The following is a 16,343-nucleotide window of genomic DNA, read 5'->3' as shown; positions in this document are numbered from 1 at the left end:
AGAAACATAGCATGTCTTTATGTTTCTTCTTCTTCTCTCTTCAGAGCACATCACGCAGCTCCCTCTCTTCAAAAACTCTTCTCTTGGGCGAAGCAAGCTTTAAATTCTAGCTTTGTTCTTCGCTGGTAATGTGTGTGTGACAGGGTGAGAGTATGAGAGAAAGAATGAGAAACGGAGAGCTAGAGATAAAGAAAGAAAAATAAAAGCAGAGGACACTCTGCGTGGAGAAGAAAGAGTCTAGACAAAATAAAAACAAGATGAGAAGAGTGGGGATGGGATGGGGATACGTGGGTGAAGGAGAAAAACAAGAGAAAAAAAAAGGAAAAGAAAAGGAAAAGAAACGTATGGAGGCCAGCAAAGAAGGGGATAATAATAAAAAGAATAAAAAAAATCACAATTAAATGTTACTATAATATTTTTACAATATTTCGCAATAAATTTTAAGTAATAGATTGTTATTAGTTAATATCGATGAGTAAAAAAATAATTTCAATAATGGGTTCAAATTATAATTAATAACGATTTTTTTATATAAATTTTGTTGTGAAAATATTGCTAAAAATATTGTAGACTTCTTCACTGTTTCCGGAGATTTCTTCTTTGCTGTGCGTGTCAAGTGTCAACTACTCACATAAATACTTGCTTGCTGTCAAGCACTTCTTTCTTGGTTTTGTTATTTGTTTAACTTTAACCATTTTTAAATGCATGGACATTATTCTTCAGATCTAGCTTTTGATTTTGATTTTTTTTTTAATTCATAATAAATGGTGATAGTGACTATTCAAACGGGCTTGGAACAAAAAAAATGACCGGCAGTCAAATGGGCTTGGAAATAAATTTTCTCTTCACTATTTTATTGGGTTTCATACAATAAAAGTTATTGAGTACTAAAGTGTGCTTTGTCATGACTTAAAAATAATTTAGAAACTCAATAGTTATTTATATTTTTTTAGAATTTAATAATTTTTATTTGTATTATGAAATTTTGTGTTATAAAAAGTACTATCTATATTTATTTTGGACTATTTTAGTTAATTTTTTTATTTTTTATTAATTTAATGTTTTTATATATATTTAAAATAATTATTAAATTAATTATGACGTCATCACAGTTCGACCTCGGTTTGACCTCGGTTCGACCTCAAAAACCTTGAACCTCTCCTTTTTACGGTTCAATGAACGGTCCGAGTCTGAAAACCATGGGTTATGTATTTTAGTTACGCAAGCTTAACAGAAGGTTTTTGATTCCTCATTTCCCTTCTCTCAGTTTTTTCTCACTGGGTCACCATTGTTAACCTTCAAGCTTGCTTTCTTTCATAATGATCAGTATTTGATAATATGCATGAATGACTAACATATGTTGTATGGGCTTGGGAGCAATGGTATATTTGAGAAACACTAATAAAATCATTCAACCAAACTTTTAACATCTTTCGCATGCAATGATTCCTTCTAGTTAAAATTTTAAATTTTTGCTATCTTTTTGCCAAATTTGAAAGACAATATTTTAAAAAATTCATGTAAACCACAAAAAATAAAACAAATGACTTTCAAATTTTTATTTTATTTTTTTAAAAATGCAACGTGTCTCATATCTAACTAAAATTAGGGTGAATTGTAGGGTTTTAAATAGAGAAGGAACTTGAACCAAACTTTTGTTAACTTTGTATGTAAAGATTCTCTTTTATTTATATTCTTCAATTCTTTTTAATTTAACTAAATTTTAGACAAGATATTTTTAAAAAATCCACTTAAACCAAATAACCGAATGAATGACTTTTGAATTTGTTTAAATGCCCCGTGTCTCACACGATTCACATTGAACTAAAAATTAGATTGAACTGTAGGATTTTAAATGGAATGGGCACTTGAACCACCCATCCCCATTGAAAAACAAAAAGCCCTTTTTTAGATGTACATTTGTATATAATATTTATATTGGATATAGGTTTAAAGTCTCCCCTGCTAGAAGGATTGGGCATCTTATGAACTAAATTCACCATGAAACTTTGCTTGTTTGGAACAAAGAATTACAATTTCTAGAAATGAAACATGCCATGTTTGCTTGAAAAAAAAAATGTGCACTGAAAGTTTTGCAGCTATTTATTTATGGTCGTATGAGTAAATTAATTGGCATTAGGGATATAATTTTAGAAGAGTGATGTGATTGAATTATATTTGGCCTGTGAAGGAAATGAAGTGACCATACTCATCAATTATGGTTGTCAGTTGAGTTAAACAAGCCGAGTTAACTTGGTTATGTTAGTTCAGCAATGTACTTAGCTAAAAAAGTAAAAATAAAAAGTAAATATAAAAGTTAGTTCAACAACTTGGGTTTTGATTTGAAATGTTATTTTAGGTTCTTTTTGTACCAATTTTGCAACTTGAAATCCGTAACTCCTGGTTTTGAAGATATTTGGATTGCAATAGTCAATAGGGATACATTTGATTTGAATGATTTGGACCACATCTCAATAAGGATTTGAGCCCAGCCCAATTCATCCACTAATTTTTATTTTGAAAGAGCCCAATTAACTTATTATTGAAGCCCAATTTTCTTTTTAAGGTTAAGCAGACATCATGAGAAAGTAAAATGGCAATGGAGTGCATATGTCAAATCCATTTGAGCATCCATAAATGTTTAAAACTAGAATTATTCCAATCTAAATGCTAGGAAAATACAAATTGACTCCTTAATTTCGTACAAATCTCCAAACTAAGGTTATTCAGATTCATCTAATGCCAACCTAATAATTTTTGTCAATACTCCCAGGAATAATTGTGTTTGAGGATTTGAAGCAAAAAACACAAAAACCATGTTTTAAACATATACTAAACATATAGAGACTCAGTACACAAAATATACTAAATAAGGAAAAACTCTTCAATACTTTTATATAATAATGGTGTGTTGCTCTTTTTACATGAATGATAGATCCCACTATATCATAAATTTAATTAGTAAAATTCACATTATATGAGAGGAGGAATTACCTAGTTATTATACTATTAAAATATTCTACAAATACCCACGCAAGAAAGACTAAATTAAAGCGAATCTCCAATTAGACATCATTGGCCAAACCAAACACATGTTTCTCCTTCATGTTGGGAGTCGGAATCGAAGGTCCAGTAGATGCTTGGGAATGTGCTCTCCATACTGATTGAAAACTCTGTGGGAACCATTCACATAAACTATAGAATGCCTTAGAAGTGGAGTGCCACATTGTTTCAAGAGTTTGTCGGCAGCATCGACCAGTCTGTTTGTGTGAGGCATAAAGCAACCATACAAGAACAGATGCAGATATAATGAACATGAACCATCCGAAAGGAGGAATAAGGACCAACAAAACTAAGTCGCATGCTAAAACACCAGAGAAGAGAAACACAATTTTGAAGAAAGAGAGATGGGTTTTGTTGGAAGTTGGTAGTACTATTATCATTGCCAATGATATAGTGCAAGCACATACATTTAATATCAAGAGCGATATGATTGCACGATGTGTGTCAAACACAGAGACACCTGGGTTTTGATACTTCCATCCGAGGAGTGTAAGCAGAAATCCAAGCAAAAAGCTAAAGGCAGCAAGCCATGCTATGTAGGAACGGAATTCTTGCTCATTTCTGAAAAATAGAACGTATAAATAGCTTCAAATTACAAGTACAGTTTAGAATAAAGAATTAAATCAACATCTGTCACATTGTATATACGTTAAAGGTGCAGATATGTTATCTTATAATTGTACGCAAAATTTAAGGATTGAATTACATATCGCTGACTAATTGAGATAATGTTACCTTCAATCATGAATTGCATTGATCTTATGTATTGATTTTCTCAATTAGATTTGTATTTCCTCTAAAAAATTTAAAGTTTAATACAACTTTAACTTCAAAAAGAGGTCTTTTCAAACCAGAAAATGGTCTTGGGTAATAAAATTTAAGATCTGTGGGATGCTTAGATTGAAAAATATATTAAGAAAAAAAAAATGAGAATTTAAATATGTTTTAAAGGGAAGATAGGAAAAAGAGGATAAAAAGAACCATTGCAAATATCAATCAGAAACTCAAAGAATCATCGAAGTTACACACTGTTAATGGGTTAACTTGTGAATAAGGTTGACTCTCAAAGAATCATCCAGAATTTGATCAACCACAAATTGTAACTATTTCCCAGCTAAGAAAACGTAAATCTTTATAAGATGCAAAGCTTTCCTTCAATTCCTATCTTCAACTTCTTGGTAGCCAAACAGAAAGTTTCTCCAAGTTCCACCAAGAGAAAGAGAAATTTGGGGGAAAGACAACACTGTTCTTCATGAAACTATCAGATGGGTTGGAGTGTAGGATTGTGAATAGAGAATATACGGCTTATTAAAACATGTTCTATTCCAACCAAGACTTACTATATAAGGCTCAAATTTTAGAAGAAAAAAAATGTGGTGACGAAAATAGAAATGATGAAAACAAATAATGAAAAAGAACGGTGGGTGAGATTGATAGACCGAATAAATAAATAAGTTATTGGCTCCGTATTATTCGTGTAAGTATGTGTCTTTGTCCATCATCTTTAATAATAAGCTAGAAGTTTGTCTTTATTTGAACTTTAAATAAACTAAAAGTTTACTTTTAAAAAAAGAAAGTAAAAGTTACCCAAATATATATAAGTCAAGACTTTTAACAAATCCAAACCAAAAATGGACTCGGATTATTATTATTATTATTGTTATCTGATTTCAACAGAGTCACACAAACAAAAATGGACTCGGATTATTATAAGTATTTTTTTTGTTATCTGATTTCAAGTCACACAAACAAAAGATGGATTCCAGATTTTTTGCCAGTCTTCTTTCCAATAGAGTGTTAGAAATTTTCCCACCAAACTATACTTGAATACACAAGAAAATTGGAACATTAATTTAAGGCAGGTAAAGCAATTGTTAGTTATAATTAAGGAGCTAAAAAAAGCAAGTAATCAGGGCACATTATTAAGCCATGCATATGCAAGTAAAACACCAAAAGAGATTAGTACCCTTCGGAGCTAAGATCAGCAAATATATAACAATAAGACTATGTTGAATGGGACAAAGTAATTGAAGCCACATAATCAGTGCTTATACATGCATAAAAGATGGAGTTAACGCTTAGTATAACACTATAACTCAAAGGCCAAAGAGTAGAATGCAAAACCAAAACTAAAAAATCAAAGAAATTTGTACAAAGTACTAACCCTTCTGAACTCAGATTAGAAGGATTGGTGTTGCTGCTGTCCATGCTCGTTGCCTTGTGTCTTTCTCTGAGTGAGGAATTTGAGAAAATGGACAAGTTTAGAACTTGGAAGCTTTATGTTTTTCTATGTGTGTTGGAGGTAGCTCATTGTGGTTTCATTTTGCAGAATTATATATATAGGCGAGTGGGCCAGTTGAGTTGGTCTTCACTTTCTTAGAAATTTATGAAAATGTTGAGAGTTAAGACAAGTCCAAACTCCAAAGTCTCCAAATTTGTTTTTAGATTGGCGATTGGAACGCCCAGCGTATTAAACGGCTCCGTATTTTTTTGTTTAGTTCGGTTTAAAGTGCGAAAGTTAATAAACTCGAAGAAAGAAAGTGGAGCAACGATTGTCAATTTGACTACGCGGCATATTCTATGAAGCATCACCACGTCGAAGGCCCACATTTTGACTACGCGTAGTCACATTTTTAAATATTATAGCACTAATAAATCTATTCAAAGAACTGATCTTTTTTGATGAGTTTGCTTTGCTACGCCTCTGTTGTTGGCTTTAAAGATATGTTGTTAAATCTTTTAGCAAAATTTCTTTTATGTTTAATTATTTGTTTTTGGAAAATGTTAACATGCCCTAAGAGAATTTATTAGTGAATAATTCTAAGAAAGTTTTTATAAGAAAAGCTAAAAGGAAAAAAAAAGGCAATTAATATTTTGAGTTTTTTTAATTTCTCATAAAAGTTGTGTAAAAAATTTTATAAAATAGTGTGTTAACGATTGCCCTAAGAACACCCATTAAGAAAACCCTTTGTTTTTTTTGGCTGTGGCAAATTTACCATATTAAATATGGACTTATGAGAAAAAGTCTTACATGGAAGATTGATGAACTTTAGAATTAACATTAAGTGGTGTTGCTGCATATTTTATTGATGTCTTAATTAAAGTCTCCATAAATTTTTCTCTCTCCAACACACTAAAATTGACTTGGTTTCTTGAAAAATGTCACTTATTGGTTATTTCTAATATGTACATTATCTAGAAAGTAAAATAATAATAACTATTTATTGTGTTATATAAGTGATGATTTGATCATTAAATTCAACAAAAACATATTACCATTGCATTTAATTTCCAGTACTGACATTAAAAAATAAATAAAAATCTCAATAGCATTGGCTAATTTTAATCTTATATTTATTTATGGGTTCAATTAATGGGTGCTCTTAAGATATTTGTTAATGGATTATATTAAGACAATTTTGATACTATTTTTATCACAAATAAAAAAAAGTCAAAAAAATCAGTTACATTTTTCTTTATTCAAAAAAGTTTTTAAAAGTATTTACTAAACCTATGACATTAGTTCATCCATTAACATTTCAATATACATTTTTTTTAATAAGAACTTTTCCCTTTGTTCATTATCCAATCCCAAACTTTCCCTTATTCCGTGGTATAACTAAATCGTTAATTTTGTATTTCTTTGATGTAACACAATGCTCCAACATTCAGCTTTTGGGATCCAGTTTGCACATAGGTAAAAAATTATGATTGGTTTTCAAAGAATATACATTTTAAAATAAATTGTAAGCCTCAAACTAAAGTCAAAATTTCTATATCACATTGATCTTTTTTTTTTTTTTTTTCAATATATATATATAAAATAAAATAAAATAAAAATTCCTAGCTCCATAAACCTTAAATGCATATAACAGATATTTTAAATATTTTAAATTTTTTTAGCAAAACATAAAACAGGTTATGTCATATGTGTTAGCAATCCACCAATTTCGAGAAATCATTTCCTTCACAAAACAAGTTACTTCTGTTTCAATTGTAATTTCAAAATCAAAGTCAACTTAAGTAGCTATCCTTTCTAAAGAGGAGGAATTATAGATGATGGGTTCGCCCATATGGACAGATATTCATATGGACTGGACGGATCCCCATATAGACGGACTCAACATAGACGGGTGAAGCATCCATGAAACATCCAAGAAACCCTAGATGGAAGATTCTTGCAACCCATACTTGGACACCACAGAATCCTAGTGTAAATGGAATTTTGATAAGGGAAGGATTCCAGAAGATGTGTCTATTAACGAAGATCTTCTTTATAAGGAAATGTCTTGTCCATCACGTTGGGGATGACCCAAGAGAATTCCTATAAGGAAAAGATTTCTACTCCAAGGGAGATAGGTCAATCTTTAACTACTATAAAAACCCCAATACCCTCACAAATTCAGGGACGCATAATTAACCATCTCTATCACTCTGAAGTTGTAAAAGATTCTAACTTGACCTTCGGAGGGTAGTTGGCCAGCACCACACCAGTGCTCTCTATGAAGGTCTTTTCTTTTTCTTGCTGTGCAGGTGTTGTCCCAAGTGTGCGAGTACCACGTGGCTCACTGGTGACTTTTTCGGCTTCATCAGTTGGCACCATCTGTGGGAAGCAGGTCATTCTCTGTGATTCATAAGCCGTGTTATCGCTTCCCGAACAAAAGAGTTGCATGGTGCTTACCCGCTCGATGGCAACCACTAATGACATCTAAAGAGAGGAACCACCTACAACTGCCCTGGAGAGACAGGTCCAAACTCTCGCCACAGCTGTGGAACATCTCACCAAACAAAACCGCGACCTAGAAGAGCAACTGTGCCAGAAAAACGCAACAACGAACAATTAGAGGGAGGACCAAGAAGGTACCAACACTGTGCGAAGAGATCGAGAAGGGCCTGAAGGTAGCAACGCCCCAAGCAGGCCAGAAAGGCAAAATATGAGCCTCCCATCCCTCATGGATACGGCTCCACCTCCTATTGTTGTAGAGATGTAGGCGATGAAGGAACAGATAGAGGTCATGATAAACGCTCTCAAGGGACGAGTGTCTAGCGATCTTGACAACCTAGTCAACCGGTAGCTCACTAGTGACTTTTTTGGCTTCATCAGTTGGCGCCGTCTGTGGGAAGCATGTCATTCTCTGTGATTCATAAGCCATGTTATCGCTTTCTGGACAAAAGAGTTACATGGTGCTCATTCGCTCGATGGCAACCACCAATGACATCCAAGAAGAGGAACCACCCACAACTGCCCTCGAGAGACAGGTCTAAACTTTCGCCATAGTTGTGGAATGTCTCACCAAACAAAACCGTGACCTAGAAGAGCAGCTGCACCAGAAAAACGTAGCAATGAACAATCAGAGGGAGGACCAAGAAGGTACCAGCGCCGTGCGAAGAAATCGAAGGGGGCCTGAAGGTAGCAACGCCCTAAGCAGGCCAGAAAGGCAAAATATGAGCCTCTCATCCTTCATGGATACAGCTTCACCTCCTATTGTCGCAGAGATGCAGGTGATGAAGGAACAAATGAAGGTCATGATGAACGCTTTCAAGGGACGAGTGTCCAGCGATCTTGACGACCTAGTCAACCAGATCGACTCCCTGTTTACTGCCCCCATCAAAATCTTTCCCCTACCACACAAGTTCTACATGCCACAGATAGAAAGCTACGACGGAGTCAAAGACCCTCTAGATCACCTCGAGACCTTCAAAACCTTGATGCACCTTCAAGGGGTAGTAGACGAAATCATGTGTAGGGCCTTCCTTACGACGTTTAAGGGCCTCGCAAGGATATGGTTCAGTCGACTAACGCCGAACTCCATAAGCACTTTCAAGGAACTAAGCACTTAGTTTACAAGAAGTCCATGGCGTGCTTGATGAGCATCAGGCAACGAGAGGACGAGACATTAAGATCCTACATAACCCGTTTCAATAAGGAAGCATTTTCGATTTTGAAGCTGACGACAAGATATTGGTAGTAGCCTTCATGAATGGGTTGTGAAAGGGTAAATTTTTGCTCTCTCTATACAAAAATGACCTAAAGACCATGTCAGAAGTACTCTACAGGGCCACCAAGTACATGAATGCGGACGACGCATTACTGGCTCGGGAAGAGAAGTCCAGGAAGAGAGAGTGATAGGAAGATTCACGGCAGGACCAAGGGTGGAAGAAACCAAGAACAGGAGACAGAAGGGATGAAAGGCGCCCTAAACCCCAATGAGGAAGGTTTACAAGCTTCACACCACTGAATGCCCCATAGACCAAGTCCTGATGTAGATCAAGGATAAGAGGGCTCTAATGTTTCTAGGAAAGCTGAAGAGTGATCCAAACAAGCGATCTAGAGACAAGTATTGTCGCTTCCACCGTGATCACGGTCATGACGCGGCCGATTGCTACGACTTAAAGCAATAGATTGAGGCCCTCATCAGACAAAGAAAGTTGCAAAAATTCATCAGCAAGGAGAGAAAGGATCCAAATCCTCGAGAGCAGGCCCCCCGATGGGACAATGAGCGTCTAAGACCCCCAATTGGAGACATAAGGATGATTTTAGGGGGAACCGCGACAACTGACTCATCCAAAAAGGCTCGAAAGACCTACCTTAGGATGGTCCAGAACATCCAGCTAACGGGTTTTGTATCGAAGATAGCACGGAGAGAAAGCCCCATCATTGGGTTCTCGGAAGAAGATGCAAGACATCTTCACCACCCGCACGACGAAGAACTTGTTGTCAGCATACGTGTGGGGGACTATAATGTGCATCGGGTGTTGGTCAACAATGGTAGCTCGGCTAACATCCTATACTACCCAGCATTCTAGCAAATGGGGAATGACAGAGTACGATTGATACCAACGAATGCTCCGTTGGTCGGTTTTGGAGGAATAAGGGTATTCTCGTTAGGCACGATCACGCTCTCGGTGACGACGGGAGATTATCCTCAGCAGATAATGAAGGATGTAACATTCCTTGTGGTCGATTTCTTGTCCGCTTATAATGGTATCCTTGGATGATCCACACTTAACTTGTGGAAAGAAGCAACATCAACATACCACATAATGATCAAGTTCCCTACAGATTATGGGATTGGGGAGTTGCGAGGAGACCAGGTGGCCACCCGTGAATGCTACATTGCCATGCTAGAGATAAAGGATTACTAGCAGAGCCGGTTGAAGAATTGGAAGAGCTAACCCTCGATGAATCAAGGCCTAAATGGATGACTAGGATGGGGACGTTGGCCAGCCAACCAATACGTCAAGCCCTCGCAGCGTTTCTCAGGATAAATCAAGACATGTTCGCGTGGAGCCATGAGCACATGCTCGGGATTGATCCCTCAGTAATGGTTCACAGGCTAAACGTGAACTCCACATCCTCACCTATCTGACAGAAAAAGCGAGGGTTTGCTCAAGAGCGAGATAAAGCGATAGCAAAAGAGGTCAGGAAGCTACTAGAAGCAGATTTCATTCTAGAAGTATACTACCCCGACTAGTTAGCAAATGTAGTTATGGTCAAGAAGGCCAATGGGAAGTAGAGAATGTGTGTCGATTTCACTAACCTTAACAGGGCGTGCCTAAAGGACAGCTACCCGCTCCTTCAAATAGACACCTTAGTAGACTCAACAGCGAGACACCAGCTCCTGAGTTTCATGGATGCCTTTTCAGGATAAAATCAAATCAAGATGGAGGAGGTGAATCAAGAGAAAACTTCCTTTGTTACCAGCCAAGGACTATTTTGCTACAAGGTGTTGTTTGGGCTCAAGAACGCGAGAGCAACGTACCAGAGACTAATGAACAAAATGTTCACGCACCAAATTAGGAGGAATGTACAAGTCTATGTCGATGACATGTTGGTAAAGAGCCTTCGTGAAAATGACCATCTAGACGACCTCCAAGAGACATTCGACACCCTGTGCTTATATAACATAAAGCTGAATCCAACCAAGTGCGTGTTCAGAGTAATAACAGGGAAATTCTTGGGTTTCATGGTATCCTAAAGAGGTATAGAGGTCAACTCGGAGAAGAGACGGGCCATAATGGAGTTAGAGCCACCGAGGGCGGTGAAAGAGGTGCAAAGCTTGAATAGCAAAATTGCAGCCTTAAACAGGTTCGTCTAAAGTGACGGACAAATGTTTGCCATTCTTCTGCACCCTGAGAAAATCGTTTGAATGGACGGAGGAGTGCCAGAAGGCATTTGAAGACTTGAAGAAGAAATACCTTTCATCACCACCATTGCTCAGTCCGTCTAAACCAGGAGAAGAACGCTACCTCTACTTAGCAGTTTCGCAAGCAGTGGTCAGCGCGGCCTTATTAAGAGAGGAAGAGGGATCTCAATGACCTATCTATTTTATAAGTAGGGCATTCTGAGGGGCAGAAGAGAGGTACCCCTAAATGGAGAAGTTAGCCTTCGCACTAGTAACTGCAACATGAAAGCTAAAGCCATACTTCCAGGACCATGCCATCATAGTATTGACGGATCAGCCCCTGAAAAGAGCCATGAGCAACCCTAAGGCTGCCGAACAGATGGCTTTATGGGTAATAAAACTAAGCGAATTTGATATACAATACTGCCTGCAAACCACGATAAAGGGGCAGGTAGTGGCAGACTTCATCGCTGAATATACTCAATCAGAAGGCAAGGGGGCAGAAATTCCTGCACAATGGAGCATCCACACGGACGGATCTTCAAATAGACAAGCTAGAGGGGCTGGCATGGTGATCCAAACTCGAAAAGGGGATAAAATCGAATGCATGATTGACTGGACTTCCCCACGACCAACAATGAGGCTGAGTATGAAGCCTTGGTGGTAGGGTTAGACCTCACAAAGGCAGCAGGTGCTAAAAACATGGTCGTGCATTGTGATTCCCAGGTGATAACAAGTCAGATTAATGGGGTCTACGAGTGCAAAAGTGAAAGGATGAAGAAGTACCTGGAAGAAGTAAAGAATCGGATCGGCAGCCTTGCAGTTAGATTCGTTCAAATCCTAAGGGAAGAGAATGAATGTGCCGACTGTCTTGCAAAAGTAGCCTCTGCAGAATTAATGCTTGTCCCCGAACAGGTATTATCATTTGTTCAAATCTCCTCACTTATCAATGACGGAGCAAATATGCAGGAAGTTAATTCTGAGTATGATGAGAGAGGTCCACGAGGGTATCTATGGAAACCATTCAAGGGCACAATCATTAGTGTACAAGTTGATCCGAACAGGATACTATTAGCCTACTATGTTGAAGGACGCCTAAGCAAGCTTACATCAAGACCTGTGACAAATGTCAAAGGTTTAGTAATCTGATCAGGCAACCGTTCGAGGAGTTGACACCTATGAGACTAGACATTATGGGCCCCTTCTCGACTGCAGTGAGGCAGCTAAAATTTCTGGTAGTTGGTATCGACTACTTCACTAAGTGGATGGAAGCAGAAGCCCTAGCCACTATCACGAAGAAGAACATCTGAAGTTTTGTATAGAGAAATATCATATGCAGGTACGGGATACCAAGATTGCTCATCTCCGACAACGGAAAGCAATTCAACAACAGCACATTCAGGGACTTCTGTTTGGAGCTAGGTATTAAGAATCATTACTCGTCACCCGCACACCCACAGGCCAATGGGCAAGTCGAAGTCACAAACCGGTCCTTGCTTAAGATCATCAAGACCCGGCTCGAGGAGGCAAAGGGCATATGGCTTGACGAACTACTAAGCGTCCTATAGGCATATCGTACCACAGCAAGAACACCCACTGGAGAAACGCCATTTCGACTAATATACGGAAGTGATGTTATCATCCCAGCAGAGGTAGGGCTCACAAGCTATTGGGTGGAGAACTATGACAAAGATAAGAACGAAGAGGCCTTGCGCCTTCAGCTAGACTTGGTGGACGAGATCCGAGCAATAACAGAGCAAAGGTTGGCGTGATACTAGAATCTCATGGCAAAATACTACAACTCCAACGTTAGGCATAAAGACTTTTAGATCGGAGATCTTGTACTACGAAAAGTAATGGGCACTGCTAGAGACCTTTCGCAAGGAAAGCTTGGCCCCAACTGGGAAGGACCCTATAGGATCACATCATGGTAAAGGAGGGGCACATACTATCTCGAAACGTTGGACGGATGAAAGCTGCAGCACCCATAGAACACGGAGCACCTACAGAAGTACTACCATTAAAGATGATATAAAAACATCGACGTTCCCTAATTTCCCAGTTTATTATTTAATTTCCTAGTTTATTAACTGTTATTAGTTTTTATACTTCGAACAATTCTTTCTACCAATGCCTTTTCAAGTACTTTTCTCAAAATGCATGGGTTTCTTTTTTTAGTTAATAAAAAGAATATTCAGACACGACTATGTCTTTTCCACTTAAAATCTAAGTCCAATAGAGGGATGGATCATCCTAAGACGATGAAAATAGGAAGTCCTAAAGCGGATGGGTACTACCGAAGTCCACAAGATGGACAGATCATCATAAGAGGATGAAAAATCCTGTCCTAAAGCAGACGGGTACAAACTAAGTCCACAAGCTAGATGGATCATCCCAAGAAGATAAAAATCCTAAGTCCCAAAGTGGACAAGTGCAACCTGATTCCATTAGCTGGATGAATCATCCCAAGAGGATAAAAATCCTAAGTCCCAAAGTGGACGGGTACAACCTAAGTCCATTAGCTAGATGGATCATCTTAAGAGGGTAAAAATCCTAAGTCCCAAAGTGGATGGGTACAACCTAAGCCCATTAGCTGGCCGGATCATCACATGAGGATAAAAATCCTAAGTCCTAAAGTGGACGGGTACAACCTAAGTCCATTAGCTGGACAGATCGTCCCAAGAGGATAAAAATCCTAAGTCCTAAAGTGGACGGGTACAACCAAAGTCCATTAGTTGGACGGATCATCACATGAGGATAAAAATCTGAAGTCCCAAAAAGTGGACAGATATAATTAATGTCCATAAACTAGACGAAACATTCTAAAAGGATGAAAACTCAAAGTCCAGAAGGAGGACGGATGTAAACAACAACAAAAATAAGTCCACAAAGTGGACGGATCATCCAAAGAAAAAATTATTGGGTCCAATAGCGGATGTATACAAACAAATATTCAACAAGGTAGACGAAATCATCAAACATTATGCTAAACGGACCCATAAAAAGCACGAAGAAAGAAAAAGAATAATAACAACCCATCATAGGGAAATGTTTACATGATCACAAAATTATGACGGAGGATTATAAATTGTTCTCCAAATATTCTTACATTAAAAATAAATAAATAAAAACTATTGCTGCACAGCTGGGGTAGGGGTCCCATCCTTCTCCTTGACCAATACATCAGTTTGGTGACGGGCTTGTTCATCTTGTACTTCAACATTGATTCCTTCATCCTGGGCATTGTTGACGGGGGCGTTCTCACTAAATAACTCATCTGTATTCTTAGAATGAACGGGTTGAATTGACAACTAGTCCGGGGTATTAATGTTGATGGCGGATACGTCAAGCTCGGGATGTAGAGACTTTACTTGACGGAGGGAGTCATCGAAACCATCACCATAGGAGACTCCCAGCTCCATCAGAAGGTCGTCAGAGTCATGATACTCTCGTACCGTGACCTCCTTCGCCAGACGGATCTCATTTTCCTTCTCCTCCAGAATCTTTTTTAGCTCCTCCGTCCTCTGGTAAAACTCATCCCTTGCTTTCTCTGCCAGCGAAAGTTTCTATAGCTAGACGAACGTCTAGGCCTTCGGTTCTTCCAGCTCCTCCTTCGTCAACCTCATTTTATCTCTTAAACGATCCAAGGTGGTCTCGCGATTCAGACACCATCCCATTAGCCCTTTCATCATGATCATGGCCTGAAAAATGGGGAGAAATAATTAGCTTCAAGCTAAAAAAAAGATGACAGACGAAAAATGGACAGAAGACTACCTAGGCAATGCTACACAGTCCCGTCTCACCCATCGCCTCCGTTGAGTGTTGCTCAAATCTTCATAATCTTCAGAAGTTATGATGGATGATAACTTCTCCAGAGCATATTTAGAATCCTCTCATAGGAGGGGGACGGGTAGATTCTCTTGTTGGGAGGACGGACCCTTCATCAAGCCCTTGCCAGCCCCAGCTTGGCTCACGTGACCGTCTTTGAACCACTAGCCATTAACCCTATGACGGGTTCCGAGGGGATTTTTGGCTTTTTGGGAGGACAGTCCCCTTTTGGCAGATACTTACTTTTTTAGGCCTGGTTGCTTAAGCCCGGCTTCGTAGGATCCACGTCCCCGGTCTCCTTTTTCTTGGCAACGTTTGCCTTGATCAGAGCCCTCATCTTTGCGTCGTCCATCTCTATGGAGGTAGACGAAGGAGGTGAGTAAAAAAAAAAAAAGCAGAATGTAAATGACGAACTTATGTTGGCAAATTCTGGCGTCGTATCTCCTGGCTGCTTGTGAAGGTTCAGGTCCATCACAATACTAGTAGATGGTATCAAGTGTGACCAGTTTAGCCCAAGTCCTTTCCTTCGATGTGGTCTTGTTAAAAATTCTTTCAAGAAAATTGAACTCCTCAAGTTCAACCTGTGGATGTCGTCTAACTGCAGAAAAGAGGATGGTTAGAAAAGTGTTGAAAAAAATGAATTAAAATACTATAACTGAATGGGTTATGAGTTCAAACGACTAGGATGGGCGCATACTAGACGGATGCAACACGCAAGTTGTGTCGATGGGCATGTGTTCCATGTCCCTTGGATGACACATCCACTCGTCACCCTCTAGGAAGAAATAACGACTCTTCCAGTCCCTATTGGAATCTGGGGTATCGTATATGACTTTCAATAACGAACTCCTAGCCATAAAACTATACATCCCCCTTGATCTGTCAATTTCATCTGGACGATAGCAGTGGAAGAATTCCCGCACCGTCAACCTTCTAGCGCCATTTGACATCGCACCATAAAGGACCTCCATTGCTATGAAGACCCTCCAGGAGTTTAGTGATACTTGGTTGATAGACAGGCCCAAATATTTGAGAAGCTCACAGTGAAGGGAACTTAAGGGAAACCTGAGTCCTGCCTTTAGCATCTGTTCATATATCCCGAGTCCTACCACCCCATCGTAGTAGCATTTTTATGACACATAGGGTAGACGGATAGGGATATTTTCTGGAATCTAGTAATTGGCTCTAAGGGTGTTAAAATGCTTCTCCTTGATGGTAGAAAAAGCATTCACCGTCCACTCTAGTAGCATAATAAACTCCCTAGGTCCATCAGCACCTATGACGGGCTTTATTGGTTCTTCCCTGCCATCATCAGAACTCTGCTCT

At 38.5% G+C, this 16,343-nt stretch overlaps 1 long non-coding RNA gene across 1 annotated transcript; it reads right to left on the bottom strand.

The window, feature by feature from the left end:
* Nucleotides 1-2,863: 2,863 nt before the first annotated feature.
* LOC112023299 (uncharacterized) lies at nucleotides 2,864-5,469 on the bottom strand. The gene is made up of 2 exons (XR_010631925.1): nucleotides 5,228-5,469; nucleotides 2,864-3,624 (listed from the first exon to the last, which is right to left on the bottom strand). It is a non-coding gene; the product is annotated as an uncharacterized LOC112023299 (long non-coding RNA).
* Between the last annotated feature and the right edge of the window lie 10,874 nt (nucleotides 5,470-16,343).

Source organism: Quercus suber, unplaced genomic scaffold, assembly GCF_002906115.3.
Source record: "Quercus suber isolate HL8 unplaced genomic scaffold, Cork oak 2.0 scaffold_253, whole genome shotgun sequence".
NCBI classification, from domain to species: domain Eukaryota; kingdom Viridiplantae; phylum Streptophyta; class Magnoliopsida; order Fagales; family Fagaceae; genus Quercus; species Quercus suber.
The sequence above is the reverse complement of the archived record's forward strand: the minus strand, read 5'-3'. Positions and strand labels throughout refer to the sequence as shown.